At 47.2% G+C, this 14,509-nt stretch overlaps 1 pseudogene; it reads left to right on the plus strand.

Annotated features, from left to right (window-relative positions):
- Window positions 1-8,982: 8,982 nt before the first annotated feature.
- Window positions 8,983-9,338, plus strand: LOC125547763 (non-specific lipid-transfer protein 4.1 pseudogene; annotated as a pseudogene).
- The last annotated feature ends 5,171 nt before the right edge of the window (window positions 9,339-14,509 follow it).

A 14,509-nucleotide genomic window follows, 5' to 3' on the forward strand; every position in this document is an offset into this window, starting at 1 on the left:
TATCAATTACCCAACAGTAATTTGTTTACCCACAGTTTGCTATTTTTCTCGAGAGAAGCCACTAGTGAAACCTACGACCCCCGGGTATCTTCTTTAATATATTTGCCTTTGCGATCTACTTTTCCTTTGATTTTATTTTCAGATCTACTAAACTAAAAATACAAAAATACCTTGCTACAATTTATTTTATTTGGCGTTCGATCTATCAATATTTACTACTCTCTCACGTCCATTTGCCTATCTCTGGCGGCGTTACCCGGAACGGATTGACAACCCCTTTTACACGTCGGATTGTTAGTATTTGTTATTTGTGTGCACGTGTTGTTTAAGTTGTGTTTCTTGGTTCTCCTACTAGTTTGATAACCTTGGTTTCATCACTGAGGGAAATACCTACCGCTGCTGTGATGCATCATCCCTTCCTCTTTGGGGAAATAACGACGTAGCTTCAAGGTGCCATCCCTGATATGATGCAATCTTCTGAAGAAAAGCTTGAATTTGAAGTTTCTATCCATAGAAAACTTTATGATGAGTGGGGACCTACTATTAATATTAATATTAAAGATTATGAGTGCCATGCTTTGTGTGATTTGGGTGCTAGCGTTTCCACAATTCCAAAAACATTATGTGATATGTTAGGTTTCCGTGTAATTGATGATTGTTCTTTAAATTTGCATCTTGCGGATTCCACTATTAAGAAACCTATGTGTCGGTGTACAAAAGTAGGGGCTCTCCTTTTGCACCCCTTTACTTGTGCACGGGCAGTCAGAGCCGCGCCCACGGCCGCACTGAGCAGGGCAGAGGGATGCCTGAGCGCAAGACAACCGAAGCCAAGAGTAGAGACACAAAGAGTGAGGGAACGAAGTGGACTCTCCCGGCAAGACCTTTGCCGGGGCAGCCTCCGCAGCCCCGGCAAGAGCCTTGCCGGGGCAACTTGCTGAATGCCAGCAGAGCGCGCTGCCCTTGAGCCAAGGGGTTCCAACACCGTCAACCATATTGGAACCAAGGCTAGGGAGGCACCTCCATGTTGGCATGAAGATCTTTGTGGAGATCATAAATACACAAGATCAGATGAGAACCAGAAGACGATGATCCTTGGCAAGATCCTTGCCAAGGAAATCCACGAGACCCTCGGCAAGATCCTTGCCTGGGATGATCGTGGTGCCACGGCAAGACCCTTCCCGGGCCCCCGACAAGACTCTTGCCGAGGACATCTGTGGGGCCGCAGCCAGGCCCACGTCTGCCAAGACTCTATCGCCACTCCCATGCAGCTGCAAGCTCAACCAGTTGGGGGGGCGTCTGCGTGGCAGCGTGCGGCCTCCACACCGACTCAGCAAGCACCTGCCTGGTGGCATGCAGATCTCCGTGAAGGCTCCGCCACCACGCCAGCCCAGCAGCCAGCCAACATGGCGCTATAATGCCTCGTCAGCTCGGACGCGCGTCGGAGCCAGGCGAGGCGGCGACAGCTGGGACGAGCTTCCTTTCCGTCCATGATAAAGCAAGAGGGGCACGTCGGTAGCGCATTAAATGCGTTTGTCCGATGGTGCCAGAGGATAGACTCGACCACTATGCACCTTTCCACCTCCTGTGTGCCACTGTGGCAACCCCTTTTTGTCTATAAAAGGAGGCCTGAGGCGTACTGGTGGGGGATTCGGATCTTTGGAACTAGACACACACCGTATCTATTTCAAAAACTCAAGAACACTCAAATTTACATCAAAGTAGGACTAGGGTATTACGCGTCTGCGCGGCCCGAACCTGGGTAAACGATCCTTGTGCTGACCGCCAGACCTGCTATTTGCAAAACTCCGTGCCCGCCAACCGTAGAAGGGACCCCAATGATTCCATAGGTGTTGTTTCCACTAACATCTTTGGCGCGCCAGGTAGGAGGGCCCAGTTGTGGAAATCTGGTCTGGTTGAAGTAGCGGCTTGATCATGGTCGTCACTCCAAGGAAGAAGACGACCGAACAAGTGGCATCCTCGGTGGATGCAGTGAACGCTCACGCAGCGGCAAAAAAAGCTAAGTCGTGCAAAACTTTAATCAATTCCTTTTTATATATATGGTTATGGTCCTCAACAATCTTGCCCTGTGTATGGAAAACCTGCACGCAATGGGGCCCTGCCACTATTGGCAACGCCCTCATTCTGTTTCGAGTCCGCTCAATAGTTCGAGCGGCTGCGTCGAGAACGGCAGGGTGACCTTCTATGATTGGCTCCTACGCCGCCGCACGATCCTCCCCCGCTGACACGATATTAGCACCGGCGCCACCGGCCGTCCTCTCGCTGCTCTTGCTAACGAGTTTCAGGTGAGTGGCACAAGTCCAATATGAAATACTCCTCGGCTGCAGTCTCACACAGGCGAGAACACATGCACATGGAAAGCCATGCGCCTGACCTCCATGTTAACCCCTGATCTCCATGTTATGCCCAGCCATGACTCAAATTGAAAGAGAAAAGATTCATTTGTTGTACTTCATGCAGTCGTCGGTCTGGGAGGGCGTCATGCTGTTGTGGAGGGCTCCAAGCGTACTGCCGCAGTATTTATACGACTACCCTCTCTGGTGCATCCCGTACAGCCGTACTTGCCTCCATGTGCAGGAAACTAAAGGTAATTGAATTAGATGCATTTGTTCTACTATTTACTTCAATTAATCGCTTCCTTAAGCACACATATGGCTGCTGCGTGGTGATGAATTTAGTATTTACGAAAAGCATATCATGCGTATGTCCACAATGACTTCCCTGCAATATGCTGACTGGACCATCGACTGAGCCGTCGGACAGGGCGGCGCGCAGCTCTACATGCTGGATGAAGGGACGGCCATATTTTGTCGCCTGCGCGCATTGCCAGGCGAACGAGTTCAGATCGATCCTCCCTGTATCGCCATCTTTGCCAAATCCTTTTCCACCATGATATCCGCCGCTCGATCCAGACACAACTCACGTCCGCGTGATACTCACACTGCACCCAGCAATCAATCCTATGGCATTGGCCGTCCTGGCGCTCTTATTGCCGATTGGTTGCTTTCCAACTTAGCACTTGATTGATGTTCTAGACAGATATGCAAGTGACAAAAGTTTACTTGATGGATCCTCTCAAAGCGATGGACCATCTGTTGGTGCAAGCAGACTACACGTCAGATGCCAGTCTCGCACGCAGTACGGACATACGGTGTACTGCCCTCTGTGGATTACGTCCTGTTGAGATGCAGGTATGTGAGCTAAAAAAATCAATTGATCTCGGCAAGATGTGCAAGTGCACAAAGATGGCTTGATCTATTTTCCACGGCTGCAGGCACACACACACATGAGAACAGCTGAGAGGTATCTAATCAATTGGTATACACAGTGGTACATGCTTAGCTAGCTGTTCATATTTAGCTACTAATCATACTGACACTGTAACCGGCCGTCTCTAATCAATTGGTATATACAGTGGTAGATGCCTTTCTCTTAATGAAATGAAATCAACGCTGGCTGTTTTTCTTCAAAAGAAACAGTGGTGCATGCACGCTGAGGTATCTGATTAATTCGTGTCCATATTGATATTACGTAACTGTATCTATAATGTATGCGTAGATTGATAAATAACCATTGCTCTTAGTATTAAGCCTGTATTCATGTGTTGTTGATACATAACCATTACTCTTAGTGCTAAGCCTGTATTCATGTGTGTGTACTGTGTCCACCCAGCAGGTAGAAATTCGCCATGTCGTTCCGAGGAGGATTCTCCCATCCGCAAGAACGGACCAGCAAAAATCTCAATCGACCATACTTATAGTGAGAACCGGTACTATTATGTCCTGAAAATAGACTTTTGTAACTTCTTATGCTTTTCAACACATGAATATAATAAAGCTTATGATATGAAGTCCAATATGAAATCCTCCTCGGTTGCAGGCACACACAAGCGAGAACACAAGCACATGGAAAGCCATGCCCCTGATCTCCATGTTATGCCCAACCATGGCTCGGATTGAAAGAGGAAAGATTCATTTGTTGTACTAGATGCAGTCGTCAGTGTGGGAGGCCGTCATGCTGTTGTGGAGGGCTTCAAGGTTAGGTTCAAAGTAATCAAGGAAGAATGAGTGCTGCCAAGAGCTTCAGCGAGATTGATGCATTGCCTTGCATGTGGTTTTCCACTAATTTCTCCTCTTTAAGAACAATATATGTTGATACGATTTCTTTTGTATTTCTTTTTGATCGTACAAAAAGGAGCCTGCAAATCGGTTCCTTAGATATTATACTGAGTCAGTGTTAGGTAATAGTTCAAATATTTGTGTTCTACTTTCACAGAAAATAATGAGAAAATCAATGCCAAAGGACGTTTCAAATGCGGCAGCTGCGGTGTTGAAAATAATGAGAAAGTAATCGGGTATGCTCCCATGTGGCACCACGTCATGAAACTTTTCAGGGATGCATTCTAAGCAAATATTTTAAAAAGAAATTCTAGCTATCTTTCAGTAGAGGGCTCTTGCTTGGTTCTGGCAGGAACAATCTGATTGGTGTCATACAATGTGCAAGTGTACATATTGTACACATTTTTCTCTTTAATTTAGTAACTTTTGCGTTACGCAGGAATGAGTTGTTGAATCTGTTCTGATGATTCTTGCAATAGTGGAATAAATATTCATAATTCCTACATGCACGCCCATGTAAAGATTTATTATTCAGCCTTTAGGTGTACATTGAATTATTTGTGTGTGCATTCTAAAATAATTGTTATTATATGCCTTTTTACCTACCGTTTTATGGCTTATATTTCTAAAGGGTATTACACAGAAGATTCCCTAATTTAGTTTCTCAAAATCATATTTAACTGAGTGTTGTTTTTTTCAGGTGAATACATATCTTTGGAGGATTCTCGATCAAGAAGCGAGGTTGCTCGACTGATTTCTTACGTAAGCATAACCATGCAAAATTAGTGTAAGTTGTTTAAATTTAAAAATAGTACAGATTTAATTATTGTTTCATTATTCTGATGCTTAAGAAAGTTAGACTATTAGTACACAAAACTTTATTTCTAATGTGGCATGTGTAATCTTTTCCTTTTGTTTTGAAATAGTTATGTGCGGTAATTCATTCTGAAAGATAAGAGCAGGCTTATCTACCATTATAGAGGGCATCCAGCTTAAAATAAATTGTTTAAATGTGACATTACATTTTAAATTCATTATGAAAGACATGAACAAACCAGTATCAATGAGTCTACTACAGTGTTATTCGAGTAAATAGTTTTATGGCACTATCAATGATTCTACTGCAGTGCTATTCCAGCACAGGAGTGAGAGGGTGATGATTTCTTACTTCTATTACTGAACATGTAATGTGGCTTTGCTAAATGTTTATATTGTTCGGTATGTGCGATGTGTGTGCAAGGCATCGACTAATATAGTAGCATCATTGAAAACAGCTCCGAGACACAAGCTAGGCATGGTATATTTTACTTGAAAAGTGATCCATGACAGATGGCGTAGGGACTCTGCTCTTGGCCTCTTAGTTGACACAGAGAACGCAGGTGTAATAAGGAAGTACATGCCGAAACCAGTATGCACAAGGCCTTCAACCTTGATGTATACATGTGAATACATTGTTGTGACTTTGAAAAGTTAATGCTTGCTTCCGAATATTTTGTCATATGGTGGTCTTCTTAAAACCACAATCTCATTATTCCTTTTCATTGGAGCTTAACTAACCAACGAATTTCTGATTTGCTGCATTCAATTCTCAGATATTTTTTTCACTGAATATTTAATCAAATGCAAAGGATTCGCATGTCATACTTTTGTATTATAATTGATCACTTCGAACGAGATTTAATTTAGAAATCGCCGTGCCCATCAGGTGTTCTTATAAAGCAATGCCGCTGTGGTGTAGACAAACAAAAGTTAGATGTCTCTTGATGTTGGCAACAAAGTTACTTGCAGGTTACCAATTTATAAGTTTGGAAGGTAAATATGTGAGATTTGACATTATGAACCCTTATTGTTGTTGCCGCATAGGTTATATTACAAGTGTTCACCTTGATTTGTTTTGTTCCTTTGCCCTATTTTAAAACTTCTATAATTTTATTTCTGTGTGGAAATTTTATGTGAACCAACAACATGTGATATGCTTTGATTGTTGCTTTCATTTGGCATGCTATATTTGAGAGGAAAATAGTGTGTAGCACATTTGATGCAAAACATTAGATAAAATTTTGATGTAGTTCATAAATGCATAAGCAATAACTGAATCACACAATATGGTTGATTAGCGCTGCATTATTTGTCCTGAAAAATAGGGCATTTTAGAAACAAGCATACTCCTAAACATGTGTATTTGACCATTATTTGGTGCATACAATTATTAGTTAAAACTATTTTCGTGAAAATTTAAATGGTAGGTAAAAAGTTAAAGAACACATGTGCATAAACTGACACACTAAGTTTGGTACACAATCGAAATATGATCAAGAAATCTGCGGTTGTTTTCTTGACATGTATAGAACATAACACATACATAGACAACCTAACTCGGAACTACTTTGATGGTAATAACTATAAATATATTTTCTTAATATTTATACCAAATAGGCATTTATTACACTAGCCCGTGCAACTGCACGGGCTGACGTCTAGTATAGTTAATCAAAGAATACACATATATAGACATTCAGGGTGGACGCAGCGAGCGGGCTTTTTGGGCCGCTCGTGGCCCGCATAGGACTGGACCGAACGGTCCGGGCTCGCTAGCAAACTTGGTCGGTCCGGATTGGAAAAGTAGGCCCGCTCAGCACCTCGGTCCGGTCCGCATTTTAACCGAGCCGCTCGGTCGGACCGAGAACTGCCGCCGGCGACGTGGGCGCTGCCTCGAGGTGAGCATCCTGGCTCGCTTTAACCAGTCGAGCCTCTCGTTCGCCTGTTCGATCTCTGCATCACTGCATGCACCGCGGCTACACATACATGGTGTTCTAGTTCGCCGAGAACAGCCCGTTCAACGAGTGGCTCCACGTCCATGGAGGCGAGATGATGGGATGGATGACCCAGCACGTAGTCGGCATCTGCACAGGCACGCACGGCGAGCGGCGGCACATACTCACGCACGCCATATGTCGTTCCTGCGGTGACCGCGGTGTCAGTTAAAAGTTGTTGTCAAACATTCAGTTTCGTCAGGCGTAATTGTACTGTTAAAAGTTCAGCTTCGTCAGTTGGAATTTTCTTCAGTTTGTGACTTGGTCAGTTGGTCTTAGGTTGTTAGCGCAGCCCGTCGCTTTAATCGGATCTTAGGATGGCACGATACTAAAACGATCCTAGCGACGATGCATGGTAGCGGGCAAGGAACGCTGGGATGGCAGAAACAGCAAGGCCCGCACACAGAAAATTGTGGGTGTTTTCCTTTCCTTTTATTCCGTCTAACAGATAACAGAAACCGCAAAAGAAGCGAGGTTCGATCCGTTAATTAAGGCGTCATCCCACGACTATCTCCACGTCAAAATTGATCCACTAATCACGGCAATGCCACCACACACGAAATCGTGGGCTCATGGACGCGCTAAAATACTTGCATGTAACGGAAAAGCTGCAGCAACAAACATGAGCGGCTAACAGATGCGCCCATGAAGTTGTCTCGTCGTCGCCGATCTCGACCATGAAGTTGTCTTCATCATGTCCAGGAGCTCGCCGGAGTCGTCTGTCGCCGCTGCCGTGGTCACCACGTCGCCGCCGCCGCCGCCATGGGCGGTCCTCTCGGTCCGGCCCGAGCTTTACCTCCGCCGGTCCGGTGCAGGAAAAGGAGACCGCCGCGCTGCTCGGTCCGGTCCGGTTCGGTCCGCCGCCGGCCGGTCCAAACGGCGGCTCGGTCAGGGACCGGACCGGCCCGGACCGTGTCCACCCTGATATATAGTATATGGCGCGTCAGTTTAGCACAGCATGCACACCAGCCAGGCGGCCACCAGTTACCCAGGTAGGCGAACGCCTCGCTGGTGCCACCAGGAAGAACTGGGGCAAGATCCCGAATGCTCTGAATGTCTGCGTTTTTTCTTCATGAGAGTGAAGACTGTCAGTTCAGAAAATTCAGTTTCACCACCTTTAGAAAATTCAGTTCGTCTGTTTTGTCAATGTTTCAGCTGTCAGTTAATTTCTGGTGCACGTGGGCGCTCACGCATGTCGTCCACTTTGTCAATTCACTCACGCACGTAGTGTTGAGTTAAACTCTGTCCTACTGAACCTGTCACTTAGGGCATGTACGATGGTTGATAAGACAATCTTATCTTAAGTCTTGCATGTAATTTAGAGATGACAAAAAAATATGTCTACAATGGGTTATATTTTAGTCTTATCTTCAATAACTAGCAATTCCTTAAAATATGGTGTGACAAATTGTGCTAAGAGATCATCTCTTGTCTTATCTTAAATAAGAGAACACAAGCCTTTTCTTAAGAGTTCTCTCTCCTACATCTCATCATTTATCCTATGTGGCACTCCTAAGACAGCACCATTGTACATGCCCTTAGTTTGTTCAGTGCGAGAAGCACGCTAGTCCGTGTTGCCGCTGAATAGGCAGTGGTGTTTAACCACGGAGAGATTGACCACGATGTGTCTGTGCGATGGCACAGTTATATCGAGTCGAGGGTGATCAGTTTGATACGAGCTGAATAAAAGGAAGCAGAACATACGCAGACAGTTGTGCGTCGCAGAATCCTCTCCACATACTTAATGCGTTCGTGCGTGTCTTCTTTCTCTTTTAATTTCTCGCGTGACCTCCTGTGTGTGGAGATTCAGTGATTGATCTAACACGTGGCCCACCTCGCTGCTGCATGCGCACACATCAACGCCGATGGCTGGCCGGTCCATTCGGTCTGGCCCAGGCTTCGCCGTGGCCTGTCCGGTCCCTAAAAGTAGGACCGCTATGTTGCTCGGTCCGGTCCAGTCCGGACCGCGGGCGGCCGTTCCAAACGACGGCTCGGTCAGGGACCGGACCGGACCGTGTCCATCCTGAGTCGAGATGGCTCGCACTGCCTCTACTAAGCTCGTGCTGGTCGCCCTGGTGGCGGGCTGGCGGCACTCCTCCTTGTTGCCTCCGATGCGGCAATCTCGTGCAGCCAGGTGAACTCCGCCCTTGGGCCCTGCATTTCCTATGCACGCGGCAGCAGCGCCAGCCCGTCTGCGGCCTGCTGCAGCGGCGTTAGGAGATTGTCCAGCTCAGTGCAGACCGCCGCTGACAAGAAAGCGGCGTGCCAGTGCATCAAGAGTGCTGCCGGTGGGCTCAACGAAGGCAAGGCCACAGACATCCCCTCCAAGTGCCGGGTCAGCGTCCCCTACAACATCAGCTCAACTGTCAACTGCGATAACATCCAGTAATCGATTGCTTGCTGCCATCATCGCCGATTATAGCTCCACCGATCCATGCTGAGTACATTCAGGTTACCAATATACTACATATACATGAATAAATGCTCTGATCTGATCTCCATATGAGAGAGAGGACTACGTACGTGGAGGCAACTCTGCATGGCCGGCCACTGTAGTATCGATGTTTGGTTGTTCCTTCGCTCCCTTTGAGAAAATAAAGGAGTATGTTTTACCATGTACCATGTGTACTTTTGATATACTAGCAAAGAGGCCCGTGCGTTGCACCGGGAGAAAAAAAACTTACACTCTCTAACCCAATGCGTCACAACTACATTCACTGCATCACTGAGATATACTGACTTCCCCTCTCTATCAACGAGACAATCCTAGTAGCTTCAGTCATGTAATGTATGAACTGCTGCACTTAAATCATAAAAGCATGGAACAACTGACTCGATGCATTAGATTTGTGTTGGTGTCCATTGCAATCTCTCTCTCTTTTTTTTACATAGACATGTGCATCCCATCAGACATAGACCAACGGAAGAAAAAGAAAAAAGAGCCATAATTACATATCATTGCTTATAAATGACATGTTAATTGTCAAATTACCTTCTTAAATAATTCATCAAGTGTAATGAGCCATTAACTTCATCAGTGGATATATTATTAATAGCCTAATATCATGAGGATCATACATGTATGTACACAAACTAAACAAATTGATGAAGAAGTTGAGGTTTAATTGGTAAGTTAACAGGTAAATACAAATTGTCTTTTGACCTTGCTTGCACGCTAGACCTATAAGCTTAGACCAACTCCAACTGCTCCTCTATCTATAAAATACCGCAGTTCTTGTAAAGTGTCCATAACTTCAGAGGATCAAGTAAAATAACCGCAGTTTACGAGAAGGATGGCATACAGAGAGCTTGCACGCCGTAAGCTATATGTCACTGTGATGAGATAACACCATCTTGCCGCCAAAAAAAACACCATCATGTGAGTGCATAGCAAGCTCTAAAAATGATTCATCTTTTAACATCAAAGCTGCGCAAGGGTAGCTATGCAAAAATAATTCTGAATGTGATGCGGATGAGGTGACCGTGTTGCTTAACTGAGAACAGGGCCGTCCCACAGATATATGGGGCCCCGGGGCAAGACAAAAACAAGGGGCCCTTATTGAAACACAAAAGCTCAATTTTTCTTTTCAGAATTAATGTAAATATCCAGTACATAGCATAGATTGATTATCTTTGGACTCTTAGACTGGCAGTATCACTATTTATCGATCAACTGAAGTGCATCGGGATAGTAATGAAACAATACAGCTCTACAAAAGCTTGATTTCCTAATTGTCAATAGAGACATCAATTTTTCTGCACAACAAATGTCCTTGTAAAAACTGGTTGCTACTTACATTTGTGTTACCATGATATATATAATTAATTGGATAACTTACATCTGTTCTGGATCCTCCCCCAACCTGCAATGTTTCTTTACTCCAAAAATTCTTCACCCAAATAATAATTCACCTCTTCCAAACTATCCTGCATAAGGCATAGCAAAGCAAACTGAGTACTCTAGAAGAGTTCTAGTTTTGAAAAACTTAACAGTAATTGATCCCTTTTGAGATTCCACTACTAGACAGATAATTTCTTGAAGACATGTCACTGAACAAGCTGCATAAAACCGGTTAATAAAGGGATCAAAAGCACCTGGATATTGATTGATGTGGATGTAGATGGCTTGATCCGTATGCCGCGGTAGTTAGCACGAACGGGCAGGGCGTTGAGAAAGGTAGGGGAGCTGATTGGGGAATGATTTGCGCCGTAGCTTCCTTTAATGGCCGGCCATGACATCAGAATCGGAGAGGCATCGGAGGGGCGGCGCTGAGTCTGAGATTTGGCAAAGCAGAGGAGTCGCCGGTCTGGGGTCCCGTGCTAACAGATTGATTATCGATCAATTCCTTCGTAAGGTTTGCCTAGTGGGCTTTTTCTTGCATGGTTCGACGTTTTGTTTTTCGTGTATTTTCTTTGGGCTCTATGGAGGTATACTACTACCTGGGCCGGGGCCCCTGCCTCCTCGGGGCCCAGGGCGGACGCCCCGTTTGCCCGGCCTATGGGTCGGGCCTGACTGAGAACAGACATGATGATTGTATCGGCTCTCCATATAGCTGTCCGGCGAAAGTTGTTGCGGATGCTTATGCAAACTTGCCTTGTGCTCATGTATCGTTGGTCAGGGCATCTCCAGCCGTTGGCCCCCCCTAGGACGCATAAAAATCGCCCCCTGGGGGCGAGCCGGCGATACAATCGGCGCTGGGGGCGGTTTTGCGCCCAATCGTTGCCCCCAGCTCGTCCCCAGGCACTGAAATTGGCCCACTTTGCAGCCCAATTTCGGCGAATAAAGGGCACATATGGGCGAGAATAGGCCCATATTCGGCGTGGTTTCGCCGTGTCTCGGCGTTCAATTATCAACACAATTATTTCTTATCACATATTTCATCACAGAAAAATCAAATACTTCAACAAAATAGTACAACAACAAATAGTTCAATACAAATTATATAGTTCAACAAATAAAAACTTGTATTTCATCACACGGCGTCCCCCTTGAGCCTCCATTGGTGCTCAATCAGATCTTTCTGCAGTTGATGATGCACTTGTGGGTCTCGGATCTCCTGACGCATACTGAGATAGGCAGTCCAAGTTCCCGGTAGCTGGTGATCAACTTCGGCTAGAGGACCCTGCCTGTATTATGGTTCAGTGTCAAACACTGGGTCTTCTTGCTCGCTCTCGATGATCATGTTGTGCAAGATGACACAGCAAGTCATAATCTCCCACATTTGATCTTTGGACCAGGTCTGAGCAGGGTACCGAACAACAGCAAATCGAGATTGGAGCACACCAAATGCCCGCTCGACATCCTTCCTGCAAGCCTCCTGAAACTTCACAAACTAGGCGTTCTTGCCTCCTGCCACAGGGTTTGAGATCGTCTTCACAAATGTCGACCATCTCGGATAGATGCCGTCAGCTAGATAGTACCCCTTGTTGTATTGGTGCCCATTGATCTCGAAGTTCACCGGAGGAGAATGGCCCTCAACGAGCTTGGAAAAAACAGGAGAGCACTGCAGCACGTTGATGTCATTGTGAGTTCCTGGCATACCAAAGAAGGAGTGCCAAATCCAGAGGTCCTATGTGGCTACCGCCTCAAGCACCACACTGCAACCGCCTTTGGCGCCTTTGTACATCCCCTGCCAACCAAATGGGCAATTCTTCCATTTCCAATGCATGCAGTCGATGCTTCCAAACATCCCAGGAAATCCTCTTGCTGCATTCTGGGCTAGGATCCGAGCAGTGTCTTCCGCATTGGGTGTTCTCAAGTATTGTGGCCCAAACACTGCCACCACTGCCCGACAGAACTTGTAGAAACACTCTATGCTGGTGGACTCGGCCATGCGCTCATAGTCGTCGAGTGAATCACTGGGAGCTCCATATCCATATGCAAGCATCCTCATCGCTGTCGTGCACTTCTGGATGGAGGTAAATCCAAGAGCGCCAGTGCAATCCATCTTGCATTTGAAGTAGTTTTCAAACTCCCGGATGGAATTCACAATCCTGAGGAAGAGCTTTCGGCTCATCCGATAATGGCGCCGAAATGTTCTCTCGCCATGAAGTGGAGCATCGGCGAAGTAGTCGGAGTAGAGCATGCAGTAGCCTTGGAGACGATGCCGGTTCTTTGCTTTCATCCGTCCCGGCGCCGAGCCACCTCGCCGCGGCTTTTCATTGCTCGCCAGCAGCTGGGCGAGGGCGGCGAGCACCATGAGATGCTCTTCTTCCTGGACGTCGGCTGCGGCTTCCTCCTCCAGCAGCGCGGCGAGCTCTTCCTCCTCATCCGAGTCCATCGCCGAGGCAGGCAAAACGCCGAACACCTTGCGCTCGGTGGGCGTGTATCCGCCGTTAAACGGCGCCTCCGCGGCCGGAAACGGCGGCCGGAAACGCCCAGCTGCTGTGGGAGGGGCTGCCGCGGTGAAGCGCTGCTATTTTCCAGCGGGGAATGGCTATCTAGCGGAGTAGGGCGGCGGCCGTCGCCGGGATATAGCTAGTGGTGGCCGAGGGCGTGGGGGGTGGGAGGCGAGCCGGGGGAAGAAAACCTTGACTTTTCTTCTGTCGGTGTGGGCCAGGCGTGCTTTTCCATAGCGCCGGAGCCCCCAACTGCTCCCCAGCGCGCCGGGTTCGGCCTGTGACCGCCGGGCGGAAAACAGATCCGAACCGGCGATTTTCGGCGTCCTGGGGGCGTGATTGGGCCGTTTTTTCGGCGCCAGCGCCGAAAAAGTGGCCTGAAGGGCCCTGTTGGGGACGCGGCTGGAGATGCCCTCACCCAAGGTAGCTTGACAGGCCAGATTCCTACTACACCGAGTAGCGAACTATTAAAAAGAATACTGAATTGCGAAACAAGCCACCGAGCTGGACCGAGCGAAAACAGGCTTGGCTCGTTCGCAAAACGGGACGATATTTCCAGCTCGCCTCGGCCTATTACCTTGTCGGGCCGAGCCAGACCGAGTTTCGGGCTGAGCCAGAAAGCCCGTTCGGACGTCCAGCCCTAGCCCCCATTTCGTCCTCCCATCGCGAGTTAGCCTCCCAGTACCGTCCTCGATCCTGGGCGTTGGCCACTTCGAAATCGGGTTGAAAATTGAAAGCCCAGGTCCCTCCCCGGCCGTCAGCGTAGGCCGCGGATCCGGTAGTGTGAGCGGTGCTAGTTACCAACTCGGAGGAGCGGGGATTGTCTCGCCAGCATCTCGCCAACCCCGACGTCCTCCACCCGTCTGAATAGCCAGTCGACCTTCATGGCACGTCGTGGACCCGAACATCTTCGTTTAACTTCAGGCTCGATGTAGGTCGCACGTAGCTTATAAACGAGTACTTTCCATCAGAGTCATGGGCGTAGGTACCAAGCTGGCTTTATTCTCATCATGTAGTATCCGGCTAGACAGCAAGCAGCCACTGTGATGTATTGATCCTAACTTGGAGTTGCACGTATGAGGCTAGCTTTCACAACGACCGGCCGGCCGATCAAGTACGTACTCGCATATGTATGGAAGTTGCCGGTTCTGACGCACACATGCGAGAACGAGAGGTCGAGATATTGCAACGGGAACCTGTCGTTCCTGTAACTTTATTGTT

This window comes from Triticum urartu, chromosome 3A (assembly GCF_056163025.1).
Source record: "Triticum urartu cultivar PI428250 chromosome 3A, HENAU_Tu73, whole genome shotgun sequence".
Classification (NCBI taxonomy): domain Eukaryota; kingdom Viridiplantae; phylum Streptophyta; class Magnoliopsida; order Poales; family Poaceae; genus Triticum; species Triticum urartu.